At 42.9% G+C, this 24,018-nt stretch overlaps 1 protein-coding gene across 31 annotated transcripts in view; it reads right to left on the bottom strand.

The window, feature by feature from the left end:
* MAML3 (mastermind like transcriptional coactivator 3) overlaps nucleotides 1-24,018 on the bottom strand; it is a 599,968-nt gene that overhangs the window by 377,768 nt on the left and 198,182 nt on the right. The window lies entirely within an intron of this gene.

Raw genomic sequence — 24,018 nt, 5'->3', positions numbered from 1 at the left:
ACCACCCCCCTCTCTTGTTCTCAACTGTAACTTTTATTAGGTTGACTGTGTTCTGGCTCCTAAGTCTGATCCATTCAGAAGAATCCCCTTTCCGGTGACAGAAAAAAAGCACAGTACAGCACACCTCACCAGAAGAATCATGCTTGATGTCCTCCATTACTCCCCACCATTAGATCTGAATGAGATGAAGCATTTAAAGAGTCAAAAAAAAATTTAATTCGGGGCACCCAGGCGGCTTAGTGGTTGAGCATCTGCCTTCGGCTCAGGGCATGACCCCAGGGTCCCGGGATCGAGTCCTGCATCAGGCTCCCTGCGGGGAACCTGCTTCTCCCTCTGTCTCTCTTTCTCTCTCTCTCTCTCTCTCTGCCTCATGAATAAATAAATAAAATCTTTTAAAACATTTTTTAAATTTAATTTTCTGGGGCAACATCTTTAAAAGACGGTTGATTTCTTTTACGAAATGAAAATGGAGAGGTGAGAGAGAACTCACAAATTTTTTAAAAAGTAGGGGAGAAGGACAGGAAAAAGAATCTTTGTGAGGTTTCTGGGGTAGAGCAAGTGGTCTTTTTCATTCAGCCTCAAGACAAAAAAAAAAAAAAAAACAGCTCATTGTGTCACTTTTTACTACGAACCACAAAGTGAGTAAGATTTGAAATGCTATTCCCTACATTTTACTCCAGTTTTTTTGGGGGGAACACCAAGCCAGATTAGCCTCGAAAACTTTCAAGCACTTACAAATGACCACTTAACTGGTTTTCACTCTTTTCAAACTTCCAACTTGAGTAGGCAAAATGCTTTTCCTTCCAGCAAGCTCTACCTTGACTCTCTCCTCTGAGGTTTTTAACAATCCTGCAATCTGCCTTTTTTATCCAGAGTTTCCTTGAGGCTTCCTGAACACCGGGTCTTCATCCACTGCTGTGCCTACTTGCCGTGTTGTGTGTCAGCATCTTGACACCCATGAATGGAGAGCGAAAAAATGATAGCTACTCTGACAAAATTCCCATGACACTACCTTCTTGATTAGCCCCTGAAGGCACCGAGACCAAACCATGTTGGCCACACAGGTGCAGCACACTGCCTCTCCTGCAGGGATGCCCTCCTTCGACCACAATCACTGGGTCTGGTGGGACAGTCTCTAGGAGGGAAAAACACTCCAACATTCCAAGTCTCTCTTAATTTGGAAAGAGGTAGAAATCATTACAAAGGCTCTCTCAAGAGCCTAGGGATCCTACACAGGTTATCCCTTCGAGATGAAAGAACAGAAGCCAAAAGCTATCACAACACAGAAGCCCAGGCAGAACCACCAGGGAAGGTGGATTTAGTGTTTGGACTTACATGGCTACCAAGCCTATTTCCAACTCTGATGAGTCTTAACTTGACCCTGTTTCAGTCCTTCCGGGGACAGCTTATGCCTTGTCCCTACCCCAGGAAAGCACGTGGTACAGCAGCAGAGCCTTGGGCATCCTGAGTTCCATGACTGGGATGCTGAACAGAGTAATGGGTCCAGCATCTGAAACTCCCACCAAAGCAAGTCTTACCAGGTGGATACCCACTCAACAGATGCCCTATATCCAATGTAAAAAAATCAGAGTCTGTAAGGAACAAGACGCAGATTCCTCCAAAAGAAATAATTTATAGAAATTAACTATTCTCTAATGTTCTTTCATTAAAGAAACTGGGCAACGACTTCAGTTTTTTAATGAAGCCCAACTTAAGCTTATTTTTCAATATCCTGAGGTTTTGATGTTCATTCAGTCCGTACAGATTCTATTAAAAAACACTCCTATTAGAACAGAAATTAATATTAATATATTTAACTGATAAATACCCAATAAAAAGATCATGTATTTTAAAAAGTAAGGGCTATTAAAATGTATATATTTAGAAACAATAAAGAATTCACCACGAAAAATGTATTGGTGATCACGTGGCCTTATTCCTCTCCTCTTCTCCTTTTCCAAGAATCCATATTATATCACACACATATATATAAGGAAAACCAACTGACCATATCACTCCCATGTAGAGAAGAATGTACAAATCTTAAAGAGGCAACACCGTAATTTAATGTAATGGACCCTCTTCAAAAATAATAATCACAGTAGTAGACTGTAATAGGAATTGTAAAAACAACTACATAATCACAAATACTCACATCTCTACCTCCAAGAAGCTTATCAAACTACTTGTAAGAGCCCCTTTTCTTGAATGTGAGACCTCCTCCTAGCCACCTCCCTACCTCTCTATGAATGCTGTTTTTTCCAGTCAAGCCAGCCTCTCCTCTCCACACTTCTCATTCACCACCTCTATGCACACCCTCCCACTGCAACTACTTTGACAAAAAGCCAGGAGCTTCCAGGGACCAAATCCCAGGGCACTGTCTGCTCCCTACCTTGCTGCATGTGACACTACTGGCTACTCTCTCTTAAATCTTTAATATTCCACTCTCCTGGTATTCCTCACCAATTGGACTATTCCTTCTTCAACTCCTCTTAAGGCTCTCCCCATGCCAAAAATACACTGAGTATTGTCTTCTGAAGCTCTTGCCTTTGTTCTCTTTTCATGCTATATACCTTTCACCAACTTCATCCAACTCTGAAGTTTCAATGTCTATACCTACAACTCAGGACCCCTGAGCTAAATTCTAGGTCTATATATGCAAATAATTTTTGGACATCCTTTCAGGATGGGCCATAATCCTATTAAACTGTTCATGTCCAAAAGATGAACTGATCACCTTCCCTCCAGAACCTCAGACATTTCTTATATTGGATAATGAAGCCACCACCCAAGCCAGAAACCTGGAAGTTATCTCTGATTTCTCTTAATCATCCCCGTCTACTCAATGAATTGCTTCCATTTTTTGAAAATGATCTCATATCTCCATCTGTACCGACCACTTACTTCAAGCTCTTCAATATCTCTTGCTGGAGTATTCAGCAATCTCCTACCTGACCTCCCTGCCTCCAATCCTTGTCTCAAATCCATCTTTCATATGGCCAACAGAGTGTTTCACCTAAAGTCTACAGACCACATTACTTCCTTATTTTACAACCCTTTGATGGCTTTTCTTCACTTATATCATAGGGTTTAAGCTCTTGAGCGTGGCATATGAGGTCCACAACTCCTAATACCTGCCCATCTTACCAGCCTCTTGCCCCCACCACTTTCTGCCCTGATCCTTCTGTTTCAACACTAAACAACTCATAATTCCCCACTTGTGCCCCATGTTCCCCACTTCCATCTTTCATCCACCCAAACTTTTTTCAGGCTCCTCCAAGGCAGGTGTGGTGGTCCAGTTACAGTTGTCACTTCAGTGTTTAGCCCAGCATCTGGCTCGTTAAGGTGCCATGTGAATGGTCAATGATAAATAATGGAAGACAACATATGGCAAGTCCAAAATGAATGGCATCAGTAGAAAGTATTGAAGGAATCCGGACTCACATTGAAAGTCACTGCAACGGGGTTCACACATGTCAAATGTTTTCCATACAAGAAGTACAAGAGAGCCAGCACAAGCTCAACATCTCCTTACAACAGCAACTGCACACTTAGAGTGTGCACTATTGGTTTTGTTGGGGGGTTTTTTGTTTTTTGTTTTTTTTTTTGGATAAAACACATAGGCTACCTGCTAAGCCTGCCATCACAAGGCACAATAGTGGGCATCTTGGTGATGTGCTAATAATAACAGCTGATATTTATAGAATGCTTATCGTGTATGCAGACTTTCTCTCAGACTTCTACACAAATTAGACCTCTCAGTTCTCACATTAGCACTATGAGAATATAACTACCATTACCTCTGCTTTACAGATAAGGAAACAGAGGCCCAGATATCAAATAACTTTACTAAAGGCACAGAGATTTAATATTAAGGACACCATTCACCAGAATACAAGCCAACACTCCATACATATTTCACTTAGTTCCTAAAATTGTATGCGTGTATCAAGAGCTGACCATGAGTGAAAGGTCAAAAGAACCCACTGTGTCATCAAACCTTTGAGCCACTGCTCCCACCAAATAAAGACTTCCTAAATTACCTCACGAAATTACAGAACCAATGCCACTGCCTCATAGACAGCATCGCCAGCACACCAAGACCTAAGGGATCAGACTGACAGCTCCTCTCCTCCTCGGTGGGCCCCTTCTCTTGTGTGCCCTTTCTTCTGCTCCCTCATTTCTCCATACTCCCCTCTGGTCTGCTCCAAACTTCTCCTCCCGCCTTTGTTTATGAAGGGGGCTTTACGACACATAAGAAGGGGCAAGATCACTTCTTCATAAAAATAGAGAACACATCACCGCAGGAGGTGCAGAAGCCAAAAACATTTGCAGGTTCCAGAAGGATTTAGATAAATTCATGGATGAGAGGACTCTGGGGTTCACATAAGGGGAAGTATGGAACTTGCAGAGGAAAATTTGTGCCAAGGGACAGCCACACTTGGCTCTCAAATTGAACCCACAGATATATATTGAGCACCTACAATATACAAAGCACTATTTCAGGCTCGGAAGACAGCAGAGAACGAGACCAAATTCCAACCTTTATGGAGCGTCCGACTCTGACCACTAGTTGGTTTCTGTTAGGTAATGTCCGCTCACCTCAGGCAACTGGATCTACAGAACAGAGGCCTCCTCCCAACCTTGAGGACCTGGCACTCTTGGGAAGCTTTCTCTGTGCTGTTCAAAAAAGGGCTCATACACGTGGGCTCTCACCATGCACAGCTCCAAAGGCAGCTTGCACTGGTCCTCGAGATCTGTGCCCAAAGCTTTCAAAAGGTTTTGACTCTGGCAAACTGAGGGAGGAACAAATTGAAGGAAGTAGACAGTACATTTTGGAACAACCATGGCCATCAGGCCACATGCAGGATCCAGGCAACTCAGAGTTGGCCCCCAGCAACCCAGAAATGTCACCCTGTCCTTAAGGGCAGGGCAGAGTGGTGAGAGCCAGTCAAGGGAAAAAAATGGTAAGAAGCAGCATCTGGGTGTGGATCTTTAAGATCTCCCATCAACCATGCTCCAACCATGCTCCACCAACACAGGTAAACAGTCTTCCAAAGCCCTAAATCCAGGACCAAGCCTGAGAAGCAATTAGACACAGTAGTTAGTCACACATACTCTGGAGCAATATTGTCTGGATTTGAATCCCTGTTCTACACTCATTAACCTTGGCATGTGATCTGACCTCTCTGGGACTCAGTAGCCTCGTCTTTTAAATGGAAACAATAATTTTAACAGCCTCCTAGGATGGTTATGGAAACTGAAAGAGCTGATAACACATAAAGCAGTTAAAACAGTGTCTGGCACTCAGGAAATGTGAGCTGTTACTACTTTTTATATCAGTAGGATCACAGGAGCCCCCCCTTCCAGGCCATGGCAAATTCTGAAAGCCATAAAGATGCCATATAAATGAACAGCTTAGAAGCACACTGTCCTATTCTGAGGTAAAAACAAATTCAACCAAATTTCTAAACACATACACCCCAACTCTGACCCACGCCTTCTTTCTCTGAATAAGAAAACTATTTTTCATCAAATTCAGGTAAAACTGATTGTGACTGCAGTATACATTTTTCAAAAGGTGGAGGCAAAAGAAAGGGTAGGTTTATGCTTCTTACTAATTGCCCCTAGCCCCCTGGAAAGACAGGCTGAGTTTTGTCTGTGGAAGAGCGGAAACAAATAGAAAGGAAAGGAGAACAAGAGTTTTCAGGCTGGGGGCCAATCAGCACAGCAACTAAAAGAGCCAAAACCTGAGTGGTCTTTCACAGTGCAAGCATCCTAACATGTGTTACCATCCTAATGCATCTATAGAGGCGGCCACAACACCAACAAGCAGTCCAAGTAGGCATCAGCTAAGGCACAGACACAGGGAGAGATGCAAAAAAGTTAACTTAGAAAAAAAATCTTTTATCTGCAAACATAGAGCCAACCAGGTAAGTTGTTTTTGTTGTTTTGGGGTCGGGTTTGCTTTAACCGTGGCCCAGGACAAGAAGAGCATCGGGGCATCAGAGCAGTTGAATCCCCTATGTAGTCCCCAGGCCAAAAGTGAACATTAAATGCCACCAAGTTCAGTTCCCTAGTCCTTTAATTTGATTGGAGTGGTTTTTATCTTTCACCTCGGAGTCATAAAAGAACATAAGTTGTTAGCAAAATAATCTGAAGTTGACTGGATTCTGAGGCCTTCTTCTGTCATTCCATATGCTTGTCAAAACCACTCAGAGAGAACGGGAGAGAAAATATGCTTGCCCAAAGAGGGTGGACACAGGGGACAGAAAAAAAATTGCTACATACACAAGAACATGCTAGCTAGTGTACTACATCTGAAAAGTTTCTTGTTATTTATCCTGCTTTAATGAGATAATCCCAGCATTCCAACTTATGAAATTCTTTACTTAGAAAATGTGCCAGTAAGCCTACTATAAAGCTAACCATTCTTAGAACTGAAAAAACAATATCTATATTTACAAACTATGTCCATATCATTTGCACATAGATTATGAGTCCTATAAACTGGCCCGTTACTCATTCTCACAATTTTATATAACCAAGCACATATTTCTGAAAAAGAAAATCAACTACAAGTGGTGTAGTATTATGTTCAGCGAGTCTACTAGTAGGAAATTGAGACTCTAAAAAATAGTCTTGAGGGTCACCTACACATACCTGTTACAAAGGCCCTATAAACTGAAGTTTGTATGATTTTTAAAAACTGATTAAAATCCCTGGGATACTATCTGGCCTTATCGAAGGAAGGGTTTTACTTACAAATCATAAGAAAAGGTATATAAAGCATTGCCTTGGTTTCACTATTGGATAGCAGATGGAGGCATGCCAACTCAAAGACAAAAGTGGCTCCAACCAACCAGAAAAAAAGTTGGTTTTTCTAGCCACATTTAAGACGCTAGCCCTGAGGGGGCCCTGGGTGGCTCAGTGGTTGAGTGTCTGCCTTCAGCTCAGGGTGTGACCCCGGGGACCCGGGATCGAGTCCCACATCGGGCTCCCTGCATGGAGCCTGCTTTTCCCTCTGCCTGTGTCTGTGTCTCTGCCTCTCTCTCTCTCTCTGTCTCATAAATAAATAAATAGAATTTTTAAAAATAATAATAATAATTAGACCAAACTGCATCCCAATCGTGAGGATGAGAACCAAAGACAGAAATGACTGAGGGTGCGTTTGTCATATTGATAATCAGAATGTCCATCTGCGAACACAGATTATACAGTCATCCAGAGAAAGTTACTGGTGTGGCATTGATTTAGCCTGGGAGACCCACAGAATAGGCCAGAAGACAACCAGGGCCTGCACCGGAGCCAGAGGCTGGAGTACTGACTTGTGCACCACGCCCAGAGAGCACCAGGTGGAGCCTCCATGGGGGGGAAGAATAGGATTCCCTAAGTCAGGGATTAGAGGAAGCAGATCCCTCAAGGGGTGGCCTCACTTATGTCACAGAACCCGCTTCTGCTTAAGAAAGATTTGGTGTGGAAAACAGGAAAGAAAGAAAAGAAAAAAGAAAAGAAAAGAAAAGAAAAGAGAAGAGAAGAGAAGAGAAGAGAAGAGAAGAGAGAGAAAAGAGAAAAAAAAGAAAAGAGAAAAAAGAAAGAAAAAAGAAAAGAAAAGAAAAGGAAAGGAAAGAAAAAGAAAAAGAAAAAAAGAAAGAAAAGAAAAGAGAGGAGAGGAGAGGAGAGGAGAGGAGAGGAGAGGAGAGGAGAGGAGAGGAGAGGAGAGGAGAGGAGAGGAGAGGAGAGGAGAGGAGAGGAGAGGAAGAAAGAAAGGTAGGTAGGTTTGGCGTGAAGAAGGCTGCTCAGAATTGGAGCAGAACCACAAAGATGCCTCAGTAGGTAACATGACAGGAGGGAAAGTCAGAATGAAATTGCCACAAGCCATCTCCGAGAAAAGTGGACAAACCCTTCCTCTCACTCTTTAAAAATCAACTGTAAGTAGTGAAGAGTCCACATCCAAATATCGCCCAGTGGTCCATACCTTGATTCACTTCATTCGTTCCCTTCTTCTTCCTTCCAGCTCCCGTCTCCTTGGCCCATGTCACCCGCCTCCACTAGCAGTGACAGGAGGGCCAGAGCACCCACAGCAGCTCACTGCCCCAACACCAGGCCACAGGCTGCGAACCAGTGGAGGCCAAGGCTCTTTGGGTCACGGGTGTCTGGCTTCCTGTCGGAGGGAAACCTTGTGGGTGTTCCCCACTCTCCTAAATTCACATGCATGGCCTCCGATTTCCATGTCAAGCCATCAGAGATGCCATCTCTTCCATCTGCTTCTCGGACTAAGACAGTAACACGCCTCTACAGGCACAGTGGTCCCGAGGCCGCACAGCAGCTGAGCAAACGTGCTTGCTCACCGTGAGGAGGTGCCAAGGTGGGGCTGAGACAGGTAAAACCATCATCCCTCTTCTCAGGCCTGCCCGCAGCTCTGCATCCTGCAGCTGATCTCTCCCCGGCACATGTGCTTCACTAGTACCAGGCCCAGAACAGAGAACCGGAGGAGGGGCACACACTCTATGAACGCGTGTACTCCCTTGCCCCCCTTTCCTCGAAGAATAGAGTTAATCAGGCACAAGCCTCAGGAAAAACTGAGAAAAGAGAAGTTCTCACTGATGTATTGACACTTGCCACAAAGTTTGGCCTATCTCAACAACAAGTCACTTTACTTTCCACATCTACCTGGTCTCTCGTAGGACAAAAAAAGAAAAAAATAAAATAAAGACGATGTCCAGATAACTATGCTTCTCACAGCTGCGCAGCCAAGAGGGGGGAAAAACACCTTTTATAACTTCCTCTGGCGCTTGCTGAAAACTCTGGACTTTGGGGAGGCTATTAGAAAAAGGTTAAATATGAGACTAGATAATGATATACCAAGGGACTCGTGTCAGGGTTGTTTGAACACTACTCAGAAGCAATTGCTGTTGAGAGTTGGCGACCACTTTAAAGAGTTCTGGAAGAAGGCAAAGTCTGCAAGTAAATGCTCTGTGGTGTCCCTGGGAGGAGCAGGAGAAAGGCTCCTGATCTTGCACAAGCATCCGTGAAAACATTTATTCTCCATTCTTTAATTCAAAGATTACTGGGTATCCACATCCAGTAATTATTTCCTAGAGGTGGCATATTGTCTTGTGTTATTCTTTATTTGATTTTATTTTTACTAGGGCATGACTTCACACACACAGGAGCACCCTCCTCCCTTCTTCTACTCTAAGGTGTGGGGCCTCTGGTCTCCATCTCAAGGCTGCCATGTGTCATTTACTCTCAATACATCAGTCAGAAAAAGAAAAAAAAAATACATCAGTCAGTTGTTCAAGATGATTCTATCAATAAGCGTTGACTTCAAACCCCTACTTGTGTAACTTAAAAATTAGCATGTAACCCTTTTCTGCCCCTAAAACTTGATCAGGACCCCCTTATAAAGCTGGTGTGGTTACCCAAAGCACTTTGTGCCATCATCTGCAAGGTTATGAACCACCAGCCACGGAAGCCACCTGATTGGCTCTTCGTCCCCTGGTGCTTCATAATGATAACTAGACAGTATATAATTACACGGTCCCCAGAAGATACTTATAATTGAATCACAGGGCATTTTGTGGATGTTTGGGACAGCGATTAGAGGACCACAAAGTGATAGTATTTCTAACTCTTGCCAGCTAGAATATAAATGAAGCACCCTAAAATTCAATTACAAGAGTCCTTTAGGTATTAAATAATTATAATACAAATCACATTAGGGGGCAAGTTTTTTTTTTTAATTGAACTGTCCCCGTAACCCCTGAAGATCGTATTTCCTAATAGTTTGCAAAACAACACAGCTGGATTTTCATCCAACTGAAAAAGCTTCACCAAAGATGGAACATACGCAGCAGCCTGGTCCTGCTTGTGCTGTGCCGCCTACTTTTCTGGTGTCTTACCAAGTGAGTTGGGTCTCACTATAGCTCCACTTATCCCATAAACATGCGGCATGATTAGAACATCTAATATTACCATGCAACAATAAAACAGCTATAAAGATATTTACAAATTTAATAGAAATAAGGATACTTCATCTATGCAAACTTTCACCTATCCTTAACACCCAGAAATGTCTGATTTCTTCCCCTCACCTTTCCCTTTCTCCAACTTTCCCTCCTAGCCCTCTTTCTGATTCTCAACCATTCCTTCTGCTCTCTGTACCTACTTTCCCTCAGGGCAGGTTGTGACAGTTGTAGTAAAACCTCCAGGAGTGATTGTAGTTGGTCCCTAGTGCTCAGGGCAAGGCTACAAAAGCGTCAAATGTAGATCTTTTTCAGTCATTATCTTTTTGCTTCCATTTCTTAAAGGGAGGGAAGGTAAATATTGCTCCTCTAACTCAGGAAAGTAAAAACAGAAATACTTCTCCCCTGACTGATTTGTGTAAACACGCGGTCAAGGGAAGGTTGAAAGCCTGGTCAACAGTGAAGTCGCTCCTACAACCAGCCGGGCGAGTAAAACAGAGAACGGGACCCTAATCGTTCCTCTGGATGCACCGAATCGGATCCAGGGCACATGCAGAAACTTTCCCAACCCCTGAATGCTACAGCAAGCACATATCATCCACTTAAAGCAGACTCGTGGCACTTCTATTTCCCTCCACTTAAACATTTTTTTCAAGGCCTGTGATCAAGATGTAAAACTAAGGCCTGAAAAAATATCAGTTCCCCCAGCAGAGCGCCAGTGTTGAAATATAATCTCTGATTAGTGATTAGTGGAACATCACAGAAATAAATATACATATACATACATATGTATGTTTTTTCCAGGAGATTTGGCCTTGTAATGACATTTGCTCGTGAGAAAAAGAAATCTACTCATCCCAACGTCGGAATACTACCTAAGTGCGGCCTGCAAAAAAAGAAAAGGTCCCGCAGAGACCAAGAATATAGTGACATTTGGTGCTCTTCAATCAGAGTATCAACACCATCGGTTTCCTCCTTTTAGCTCCTGAAATAAAAATATTCTCATGCACGGAGCACAATAGCACAGGCTACAGCCCTTCCTCATGGAGTGTGATTCTCTCTGAGGATCGCCTTCTGCTATGTTTGCAGGAACCACCCTCCCAGGACTGTAGAGCCCTTCTGGATCTTTCCCTACACCTCCGAGTCAAGAGCAAGGGAACCAGGATGGATGACCATGACTACACAGAGGCTGAAGTCATAAAGGATTGAAGATGATGGCGCCACTCCGGCCAACGTGGAGCGCATGAACAGGGCAGCCGAGGAGACCCCTCCAGAGGAAAGTGGAGTTAATTAGTCTTTTTATGCGCACACACATGCCAGCTTCACACATTTAAAAAATAGACCCATGCTAAGCAAAGGGCCTATTTTAGCACTGTCTTGTAAAAACTAGATAGACGGGTACTCTCTCTCCCTCCTCGCAGTACCACTGGCCCCATAACAGACTCCCAGGCCTCTGCGATTCTAGCCTGAAGAATGAAGGGGTCCTGGGCAAAGTGCATCTGAAAAGCCCCAAAACAAAACACAACACTGCTCACTGCTCACTCTCCCACGAAGAACTGAGCGCCAGTGAATTAACGCACCTAATAATTAATTGGCATTCCTGTAGAAAATTTTCCTTTCGCAATGTAGCCACTGGGCCGCTATGGAAAAAGATCCTAATTTATCCTCGCTGAACAAATGATTTGATTAGTGACCAAAGTAAGGAGGCGTGAATGCTCTCCAAGCACGAGCTTTTCCGCATGGCCTGAGTCAGCCGCCGTACGGCAAGGCTGGCATGGTGCCAAGGGCCCTCCTGCCAATGAGACTAGAAGTTTCTGAAGAGCGACCACAGACCCAATGCTGGGAGAGTCCCCCGAACAAAAGGCGGCCACCGAGTTCAACAACTGGCTTGCAATGGCACCATATGCTCCACAATATTGTCCTGCTGCAACACTGGGGCCTGTCTTCAGTGTTCCCGGGTGCTGCACAGCTGTCAGCCCATGAGCTGTTTTATCATTATTTTCACTGTTTTATTACTTTTCTGGGAATTCAAATCAGTGTAACTGCGCTTGATGCACTGGGTGAAAAATGGTGTCTCCCTCCCCCTCCTCCTTCAACCTAATGAATTGCCTTTTTTCATATCAAAGAGTAATGAGCACCAAACCACATAATATTTATTCATGGAACAAAAGACATAGGAATGGAGGGGGTGGGGGAAGCAGGAACAGCTCCTGAGTGAGGAGAGCAGAAAAGCTGGACATTTTAAAGGAACTCCTCACCGCGATTCCCAGTGACACTGGGTTCAATTTATGGGGAAATCCAGACCTTTCGGCTCTCCCCATTCTTTCCCTTGGAGCCCTCCATCAAGCAAGACTCTAGTCAATGCTTAGAGACCCCGCTGCTGAGAGCTGACAGTAACCAAACAGAACTCCTACTGTAGACTTGACAGGGAACCGTCTAAGCCTTTTCTGGCTCAGTGGACATCCCCCTAAAAAGCCCCTTCTTTCTTAGGAGCATTAGGGCAGCATAGCGAAGAGCGTTCAAGATAGATCCTCTTACCCCTGCCCCCCCCCCGGCTCGTCATGGCCTCCCTTACGGATGAGATGAGAGCCTGACCTGGCCTAGGGAGGAAGAGCCACTGACATAATGGCAGTATCGGAGACTCGCTTGCCTCCAAGGACAGGAATTTTCCCCTCCTCCCCTTCTGTGTTACTCTCATGATCACACTCTGTCTTCAAGTTTTCTTTTGAATCCACAAAATAGGAAATAATGTACAATACTAGGAATAACTTAACCTAACCCAGGGTTAATCTTCTTCCTTATAGATGTTGAGACAATTTAATTGTCCCCTTCACAAAGGATCCCCAAATTGGGAGGGGCAGGATGGACCACGAAGTCAAGTTAATGCTAAATGAGCCATGTTTCTTGAAGGCTTCCCTGAATACATGCGCCACCAAAGTGAAAGGAAAACTATCCTCTAAGGTAAGATAGCTATTAAACAAAGGCTCCTCAATAACAATCCACACTCACGCCAAGAGACTGAAGGAAAAGGGCGTGCAAGCCACGTGAAATCTTAACACGCGTGGCTGAGCTGTTTCCGCCTCCCGTTCTATTACACAATGTCTTGAATATCTCCATTTAAAAACTCTTTTAAGAATCAAAAAAAAGATGTTTAAATTATGAAAAATATTGAAATTTTTTAGGGATCACAAAATCACCCACTTCCTCCTATAACCTGTGCCACCCAAATGGCTATGAATTTTAACACTGCAGAATTTCTGACCTGGATAATTTCCCTTAAACCCAGAAATGGAATCCTTTTCTGAAGCAACCCTCTTGCTGCTTCTTCGTAACAGTCTCATTTTCGTTAAGTCTGTCAAAGCTAATTACCTCTCTCCTCGAATTTATGGCTCTTCAGTGTATCATAAACACATACATTATGAAAAGTTGAAGAAAACAAGTGAAGTGTGCATTACACTGTGAAGGAAAAGACAGATGTAAATAATTATTCGAAGTATCCAGTCTTTGTTAATAAAGTAATGAGAATGGCATTGGGAAGTGCAGATGGAGATACCAAAGCCGGGCAGTCCTCCTGGCCTCTCCCACACAGGGTTGTCCCCACCTCCCGAGCTAACACCAGAAACCCCTACACCCTCACTTTAGGGTAAAGAGGGAAGCAAAATTCTCAGGTTTGCGGTTCCTTGACATTCCAGACCACATATAAACACAAAGTCTACCAAACCAGGAGTACAGACAACCTGTGCCTCGGAGAAGGGAATAAAAAACACAGGACACACTACTCACAAGCACACTGAGCGCCCTTACTCGGAACTACTGCTGCGCCTTTCTGAGTGTTCCCATTCCAATCTGAGACCACAACTTAAATAAAAGGCTCCTGAATGACTCCTATCAATCCTTTTCACCCAGGACTGAACACTGAAAAAGCAACAGCCCGTCTGAACCTCAACAGCCTAAGTGCCAGACAGCTCCCCCATCCTCAAAGTACCAGTTTATCCTACTTTGTCACCCTCGACGTTGCCACTACGCACATCCCTAGTTCATCCTGGGCTCCAGGTGCATTCCACTCTAACTCAGACAACCTGCCAACCGCACTGAGTATGGTTATTTACAGCCACAACACACGAGTTTGCTCAGATATTCCTTCAACAGGTCCCGAGAACTTGGCAGCACGAAACCCAAATCTAAAAATCATTGTTTCCATACTTCACTGAAGAAAATGAACGTGTTTTTTTAAAAATCCCATAGCAGCTGCAAACCCTTTAGGAATTCTTAAACTGCAAGATACGCTCTCAACCGTTTAGCCACAACAACATCTCAACTGAGAAAGTTGCTTCTCTCTATAAACCACCTCTGTTTACCAAACATCAGAGAACCTCCCCAGGATGTGAGTGGCAGCGGGGAGGGCATGTTGCAATCCACGAGGTGCTAAGGTCCACACTCCACTGTGAGGAAATACCTTCAGTGATTAAAGATAAACAGCACCTGCGAGCTTTGCAAAGGCATCCCTCAGCTGCAGCCACACACTTTTCTAGGGGCTGGACAGGAGGGGAGAGAGGAGGGACTGAAATACCACAGTGGATTACAACTGGGACAATGGGAGCCCTGGCGGATGGATGATGGGAACGGGCAAAGGGAATGTATGTTTTACCCCCGCTGGGAACTCTGGCATCATTACCACTTAGCCATTCTGAAGCTAAAACCCAAGAATAAACTATTACAAGAGTTTTAGCTCTTTTCCTTTTCCTTAGCATCCAGAAGAGTTTGTGGGGCTCTGATATGTCACATTTCTCTGCATTAATATGTGAATGCTGACCCCTGACACTCCTATTTACGATTTTATATCCACAGTTGCTGAACTCTCTTTAAAAAACAAATAAAGCTCAAAAGGCCTGAAATATTTTCTGTAAGATATGTTTAAACACACACACACACACACACACACACACAACAACAACTCTACAATAAGGTAAGACTGAATTGCAGTCGTTTCTTTCCTATTACAAATCATCTCTGGACTCTTTCAACCGGAAATAAGAAAATGCTTTCCAAAGGAATTAGAAATTAGAAGTTTAAAAAAAAAAGAAAGAAATTAGAAGTTTATTACAACATAGCTGTGATCTCAATGGCCTTTGGAAAACAGGTTTTATCTAATAATAGAATCAGATGGCTATGAAATAACAAATATTCAAAACATGCAACCATTTACCTGTCTGCAATCAATACAGAGGTACAGGTTCTACTTTATGGAAAATGCAAGGCAGTTGTTGTTCACCTTGTGCACAGGTGAAAGTCATCCCTGAAAGAAAACATTCTACTGCCAGAAATGAAGGAAACATTCAGGAGCATTCAGAAGCAAACACACACAAAAAAATGCATGATGACACTCTTCAGGGGGACAGACGATTAGCAAAACTAGGCTTGACTGTCGGCAGCGAAAGTCAAAGGTTGAAATTTCATCGTATGACCAGAGCGGCAACAGTAAGGAACTCGTAAGTTTGTCATATTGGTCGGCTCGGTTCGAAAATTAGGAGCTTCAAGACCTCCATTACATCTGCAAAATCTCTTCACCTTCATGTCATGTAACTCAATGAGGGGAGTGACACCCAATCACATTCACTCATTCATTCATTCACAGCACACTCTCAAGGTCGGGCAGGCATTATATGGAGCATATATATCAGATGTGGTAATCTTAGGGACCACCTTAGAATTTTGCCTACTGCACTTGGTGTTTGGTCTTTTGGGCAACTGTAGAGTTGCCAATATTTTGATTTTGGAGCATTTCATACAAATCACGTTGTCTGGCTTCCAGGACATTTTTCATTTGCTCTTAAACAAGCAGACCGTTGGGGAGAAGACCACGTGGTAGGGACAGTGGATAGCCTTCTTGGTACTGATGGCTTCTTGGTGCTGAGGACCTCCATCCGTTGTAGGATGTTTCACAAGAAACTGAATCCTGTGAACAACCAAGGAACAACACAGGCCTCAGGTGGGCTCACTGTAGCCCAGCCAACACCTTGATTTCGGCCTGATGAAATCCTGACCAGAGGACCCGACCAGCCAGTGCCCAGATGTGACCCACAAATGAGATAATAAATCTATCATTAAAAAAAAAAAAAAAAAAGAAAGATTCTTAGTTTACAAACATGACCAACTCTAGTGATTTAAGCTGTTGAAACAGAAGCTGTCTAGCTGTCTTAGGCCGAAGCCCCCTTCCCTAAAGTCTGCACCGAGCACACGGATGCATTACCTTAGCTGGCCACGGGTTTTGTGTGGATGTGTGTGTGGGGGCGTGGGGGGTTCTCGTGAAGATGCTAGGTGGCTCGGCTAAATGGCAGAAAATGGTTGCTGCTAATCAACACGTACGTCATAACTTGAAACAATGCCTAGTTTATCAGAATCACTTGGTAGAGAATGACCTACAGAGTTTAGGTGCCCAGTCAACTTACATTCCTCCCCTGGGTTTATTTCTGTGGTTCGAATAATTGCCACCTACATCCTGCACAGACTTCAGGCCCTACTGCCACTGTGACAAAGGTGAAACATGAGGTGGTGATAAAAAAAAAAAAAAAAAAAGATGGGGAAAGGAGGCCAGAGGCAGATGAGGCCAAGACACAGCAAAGTGAGGACCCTATTATAAGATAGCGGGGCCAGGCAAGGACCAGCGCTCCATGGGAGACCACGTATCTTCATTTTGGCTCCTGCTCACACTGATCCTATAACCCACAGGAAAGTCAAGTAAGTGAGGACTGTTCCTTGGCAGAGCATGGTTATTTCTAAATCCCAGCTGCTCACACAACCTCTTCAAGAAGGAACACATCAGGCAGGTGAAGGCCGGGTGATGTCGCCGAGAGCACAGAATCTGGAGCCCAACCATTCCAGCTACGTAGAAACACAGACCATAGTTATGAGCATCTCGGCATAGGGCGGCCGCTATGCCAGAGGTAAATCAAAATGACCAAGAACGCCATGAAGGGCAGTCTTCAGACCATTTCAGCACACACGTATAATGAAAACGGATAGGACTGCTCACTGTCTAAACAAATGCTATAAGGTGACTGTCGAGGCAAGTCCATTTTGATGCATTTTCTACAGTTGGCCAGGTCAGCAGGTTGTTATTACCATGTTACACAGATGACTGGATTAGTCAGGGTAATTTAACCTGTGGGAAGTGGCAACTCACAGGCCTGAGGTTTTTACGACCACTCAAACTTGCACCCACTGCCACCCCAGCCACTCTATCACCAACTGACACACATTTTACAAACAAAGCCACACAGGTCTGTGAAACACAAAGCTCAGGAAAGGTAAAAAGAACTATAATCTTGTTCAAGAAAGTGAATTTCCCACTTTCACAGCGTGAGCAGGTACCGATTAACCAGACTCCTACGAACTTCCTCTTGAGGACCAGATGAAAAGAAGGAAAGTCATTCCTGTAAGCTGTGTCGCCAGATACACAACCTCTAAAAACTAACAGTGTTCACCCTAGACTGCAAAGACCAACACCAGTGACTAGAGTTGACACTGTTATGGTTTTTTTTTTTTTTTTGAAGCTGTATTTTTAAGGAAACACAATTATCATTTGCTCTAAAATGGGTTATAATAAGATTCAGGTGCTATATTAAACCATATTAGATTAAGAGATTTTTTTTGGTCAATCTTTTCTGTTTATACATATTACATATATAGAAAGAAATCCAAATCTGTGCTACAGAAATGCTCACATATGTACAAGGAATACATGAATAAGGATGTTCATTGCTGTAACGTTTAATTGGCAGAAGAAATGACAACAATGTCCATCGATAGAGGATCGTTTACTAAATGATGGAACATTTATATTATGGAATGCTATATAACAGTTAAAAAGAATCAATTGAGTATCTGTATGTCATGACTTGGACAGATCTCCAAAATATATCATATGGAAAGAGTGAATCTCAGAACCATATGTACGATTCCATTTATGTAGGAAAAAGCTAACATGTGATGATGTACAATATATAGTATATATGTGAGGAATAGAAGGTCTGGAGAGAGATATTATGAACCATAGTAACTTCTGGGGGGCGGGTAACATGGAGGAGAAGAATCAAGCCCCTTCTTAAACTACCTGCATTTAGCAATTCATTCGACAAATATTTTGAGGTCCTCCTGTGTGCAGGTAGGGCTTTTTCTAGTCACGATGACATGAAGATGAATAAAGACACAAAATCTCTGTCCTCACTAACTAGTATTTTATTTCTATATTGTTTACAAGTGTCATAATTTAAGGAGGTGCCTGGGTGGTTCAGTAAGTTAAGCGTCTGCCTTTGGCTCAGGTCATGATCCCAGGGTCCTGGGATCGATCCCCATGTCAGGTTCCCTGATCACTGGGAAGCCTGCTTCTCCCTCTCCCTCTGCCTGATGCTCTGCCTCCGTGGGCTTGCGCTCTCTCTGTCAAACAAATAAATAAAATCTTAAAAAAAAAAAAAAAAAAAAAAAAACAGATGTCATTGGGTGTCTGGGTGGCAAGGTCAGTTAAGTGCCCAACTCTTGATTTCAGCTCAGGCCATGATCTCAGGGTCATGAGATCCAGCCCCATGTCAGGCTCCACGCTCAGTGTGGCATCTGCTTAAGATTCTCTCTCTGCCTCCCCCTCTGCCCCTCCCCACCATGCTCTCCCTCTTCTTTCTCTCTCTCAAGTAAATAAATCTTAAAAAAAAAAAAGATGTCATAACCCCTTCTCCAACACTTAACCAACTGAACAACTTTTGCTGGAGCATTTTTACTCATCAAGACAGCCCATCTCATCTGTGAACAGGTTTAATTTTCATATAATTGTTTTTTTAAGTATTAAACCAAACCTGGCTCCTAATAACCGCCAACCACTGATCCTAACTTTATCCCCTTGAGGCCATAAAGAGCACATCTAATCCTTTCTTCACTTGACAGCCCTTCAAATATTTTAAGAAAGCAATCATACCCTCTAAGTCAGACTAAACACCTCCAGGTCTTCCAACTGTTTTTTGTATGATATGGTTTCAAGTCCTTGCACCTTCCTGCCTGCTTCTTTCTAAATGTTCCCTTCTTTGTCTAATTTCCTCTAAAAGCTTGATGTCAAGCCGTGATCGTGGTGCTACAAGTGTCACCTAGTTAAAAAAAGGGAGGGGGAAAGATGATCATCTGCCTCATTTTTAATAACCTTACTCTTACTCTCCACCACACCAATGAACCCACTCCCTACACAAAGAGATTTCATTTGAAAAATAATGAAATAAATTAATAGAAAACAATGCAAGAAAACCATAGCTACAGAAAGCTTGCAAGAAGATACAAAGCATTTAGCACTCTAGGATTTTCCGAAATGTTAGTTTATTAATTACTTCCATCAACATGCTCTCATAAAACTGCAAAACCATTTCATACAGCTAGTCTGAACCGTGAACGCATGCCCTGCAGGGTGCGTCCAGTGAGAACAAGGATGCCCCTTTCACCAGGATATGCCCAGTGCCTAGAAATCAGGTCCAATATGCAGCAGTTGCTCAAAACCTAGTCGTCCGAAGTTGGCTTATTTGTGAGTGAAAGAAGCCTCCAGCCAATCAACTTTAAGTCTGCACTTGGGCAGGAGGCAACCAATTAAGTGATAGGCCAATAATTCATAAAAATAGGCCTAGCATTTGTGTAGTGTCCCAGAGTTTCTGGGACTCATATATATATGAGTATATATGAGTAATATATATATATATATATATATATATATATATATATATTCATTCATTTAGGCCTAACAGTCACTCGGTGAGGTAAAAACAAGGGATTACTGTTCACCTTCTGCGAGGCAAGGAGACAGCAGCAGACAGACGGACAGACCAAGTGAAAAGGCAGATGGCCACGTGCCCAGAGCGGATATGCGGCACAGAGGCCCTTTACCTCCTTCCAGGGTACCCTGGGCTACACCTCCTCCTTTCTCTGCTCCTTCAGTAGCAAGAGTGGTTTTGAAAAGCTGTGGGCACAGCCACATTGTGTGTTTTCCCCATCCTGGGGGAGCTCCTTATTAAAGCAGGGTTTCTCAACAGCAGCAACACTGACAACCTGGAACAGGCACTACGGACACACCGTAAGCTTTTAGCCTTACTCCTGGCTTCTGCCCACTGGAACAGGAGTAGCATCCCTCCCGTTGTGACGACCAAAAATGTCTCCCGACATCGCCAAATGTTCCCGGGGGGCGGATGGGAGCAAAATCTCCACCGATTGAAAATCACTGATTTTAAGGAATCCTAGAGTAATAAATCCATCCAATGGCAGTAGCAATAATTCAGAAAGCATGAAAATATTCTAGGAATATGATTTTTTTCCATATACAAACACTACTGCCATCAACTCCCGCAAAACATGTATTTGAGTTTTCATAAGGTCTGAAGGTTGAGACTAAAAGCACACTTTACCTCTGTAAGCTCCCAAGACGCCAGGACACCGTTTGCCACAAATGAGCAAAACGATCATTTCTCTTGTTTCTCCCGCTTGCCATCCATTCCAGATGAGGCCTCCAAAATCTCCATCCCCTTTTGCCTCTCCTACCTTAATACAAGTTCCTTAAAGCCCTCTCCTGGGTACCAGTCCCTTTAGATTCACTCTCAATCACTGAGCTGCTTTCAGCATCTAACAAACAATCAAAGAAAGAAAAATAACCAACCACTGTGAGAATAAAGGGCACTAGCAGAGCTTGTCTTTTAGAGCCAGGCAATCCTTTTGAGTCAGGGTTACAACCCAGGCTGAATCTGCACAAACAGACTCACAGCACTTCAGCCTTTTCCTTTGAAGGGAAAGGAGCCTCTGCCCAGACATGAGTTTTCTGGAGGTGATGAAAGATATTGTGAGAGGGGAGAAGAGATGTGCAGTAATGTATCCTAATAGCGTCTTCACAGGTCCAAGTACATGATTACACAGCTGAGGGCTGCAGAGTCCACAACATGACACCTGACACAACCAGGGGCTACCCAACAGGATGGAGACTTAAGGAACGGTAAAGGAAATTCTGGAGGTGGTTACTCAAAAAAATTAAATATCTCACTTCCGTTTTCTACAGTGGTTAAGCCATTCATTGCTAAGGAGGATGAATGTTAGTTATTTGTATTTTAAAAGATTCTACTTTCCCAGAAAGGTCATTCCAACCAATGGGAGGTCCAATATAATTAAAAAGAAGTGTCTAAACTACTCCTTAAGGAATCACTTTCCTTTTGTCAGAGGAAGTACCGCAAGCCTTTGGAGATTTTTATTAAATTCCCCCAAGAATAGTATGCACAGCTTGCCTTAAAAAAACCCCGAACCATAGGAGTAATTTCCTTTCTTCATGCACGTGTGTATGTGGCCCTAAGGGAACGCTGCGCTTCTTTCCCAAAAGGAGCTGCTTATCCACAACTCAAAAGCTCCTCAATTGTCTAACAGATGGAACAGCCAGGTAGACTCAAGGAGGGGGGGGGTGCCCCTTCTCTGATCCATTGAATGAAACTCTATGATCTTTAAGTATTTACTATACAGCTGGCTCACAACTCCATCCTCTGAGTAATTTTATCCAACCTTATTTGTTTAGTTCTTTAGATTTTCCTAGGTTTAAACAAAAGTTTTTTGTTTTGTTTTGAAGTTAGGAGAATTAATCAGTTCTCAATGATAGCTGATTTTCCAGGAGCTACATTTCCAACTCACAAACATGAATAATGAATTTCTGGAATGTGTCTGTCTGAAAAGCATGCTGTATTTTTAATGAAAGTTAATTTAGGGGATCCTACAACTTTGGAGCAGTCATCTGTAAATCGGCTTTGTTAAAAAACAAAAACAAAGCAGAAACCAATGCCAACTTAGTTTGAAACAAAAGGAAAGTAAGGCATATTATTTTATTTAAAATATCATGAGAAAAAAATAAAATAAAATAAAATATCATGAGAAGGGGACATAACGCAGCCTGAAGCTGTTGAGAATCACTGGCATCAAGCCTAATGCTGATTAAAAAAAAAAAAAACAAATAAAAACTGGGTATCCCTTTAAACCTAGCTAGAATAATACTGAAAACCCTACAGAGAATATACTCGGTCTTGGAAGCAAGAGTGTGATTTAGCATTTGGACTTGTACGAAGCACTATGGACTATGCAGCGATACCGTTGAATGAATGAATGAATGAATGAAAAATTTAAAATTCAGCGTATCCTCCATTATCTGTGCCAATGACAAGTAAATTGTATACAATATCATATCCACAATGAATCCAAAATAACTGGCATCTTCCCCAATAGTTTCATTAGTTATGGGAGGAGGAAGCCCTGAAATTAAATTTCTCTTCTTATTGCTTCTTCCCACTCTTTGGCAAAGGTGCTAAAGGTCAGTGAGAAGACCAAAAGGTCGGCAGCAGGAGGGAAAGGAAAAACAGAGCAAGCAGCTACAGGGCCTGAAAACTGAATAAACAGCCTCCGATTAATAAGAGTGAAAAAGCGCAAAGCTATTGGGGAGAGTTAAAAGGCAGATATTATAAAAATCGTGGGACCGAGTTTTAAACAGTTTCCTCTTTATGAGTTTTGATGTTCGATTGATTTCACAGTTGTCTATGATGAGTCATGTGGAAAAGATGATGGAATTTAGCCAGCCTAAGCTTCGGAACATAGGACTGTTAATTAACAAACACAGAACGTGAATCACAAATAAAATTCCACGGCATTAAGTAACCCGTAAGTACTTAAATCTGTCCGAGAACTACTATGTGATGTGCAAAATGATTTATTATACTAGATTCCTGGTGTGGCAGCCAGCACTCCTATGAGAAAGAGGGCGACCCCTCTGCCCAATCTCAACCAATGGAAGAGCAAGGTCAGGAAACCTCTAATTTCTTTAATTTTTTTTTTTTTTATTGGAGTTCAATTTGCCAATGTAGGAAACCTCTTTAATTAACAGGTGGCCACTGGTCTCAGATATTTATAAAATAACTCTATATACCTCGCTTTTAATGTTTAAAATTCTCACCTCTCTTCTTATAAAAATGTCTGTAGACTATATACACCTGGACTGTTTGCTTTCCTCGTATCAGGTAGCCCAAACCTACAAAGATTCTAAAAACTTGCCCTTATAATTCTAAAGAGTCGGGATGGAAAGTATCAAATATACTACCTGCCTGAAAACTCAAGCTTTCCCTGGGAAGGAACTCAGCCTGAAGAGCATTTTGTAGATTATGATTAATGATTAGCTAAATGTGCTTCTACTTTTCTGATCTCTAGCTGCTCAGTACTAAATAAAATGCACCACCACCGAAGAACATAAATAATTAAACATGTATTGGAGCTTTTAAAAGAAACGCTTTTTAAGAATTAGAAGACAACACTTGTAAAGCACAGAGAAATGAAATTCCAGAAAGTTTTTCACGAACCTAAGGCATACCCTGTGCAGGCTATGGAAGGCTTTTTCAAGAAGCAACTGTCAATCCTATCGCCCAGGATAGCACTAGAACAAGGCAAGCCAATGAAAAGGCTCCTACGAAAGATTTAGAAATGGTTTGACATTATAAGCCTGCCAAAAAACCTGGATACAGAGCCAGTAATTTACCTTCAACAGGATAAGAAATGGGAAACCAGATTCATTTATAAGGAGGGTTAGCCCTGAACTGGTATGTTGACATTCCCTGGATCTGTTCCAGGAATGGATGAGAAAATTTTGGCCAGCTTGCTGTTCTCTCCAATACTCAAGTAATTAATAAGTTTATTATCAATTGAATTTTTACGTGATAAAACTCTTGAGAGCAAGAACCACACAGATTCATGCAGTCTGTAAACTCTGTGTAAGTTAGGCACACTCTGCAAGTCAGGATGGCGCTGAGAGAGTGAAAAGGTCACGAAAACGCAGGCCTGAACCAGGTCAAACCAGGCGGCCACCATCTTGAGGTTCTGAAGACCTCAATGCCCCGCTTCCCGGCGTGCCTCTGTCAAGTCCACCTAAGCTTGCCTTGAAAACGACGTTGTCCGCTGGAGTTTACCTTAGCATTTCAGCCAGGCCTCCAGTTCCGCGTGCTGAGAATGAACAATGCCTCTC

The sequence above is a fragment of the Canis lupus genome, chromosome 19 (assembly GCF_003254725.2).
Source record: "Canis lupus dingo isolate Sandy chromosome 19, ASM325472v2, whole genome shotgun sequence".
Classification (NCBI taxonomy): domain Eukaryota; kingdom Metazoa; phylum Chordata; class Mammalia; order Carnivora; family Canidae; genus Canis; species Canis lupus.
The sequence above is the reverse complement of the archived record's forward strand: the minus strand, read 5'-3'. Positions and strand labels throughout refer to the sequence as shown.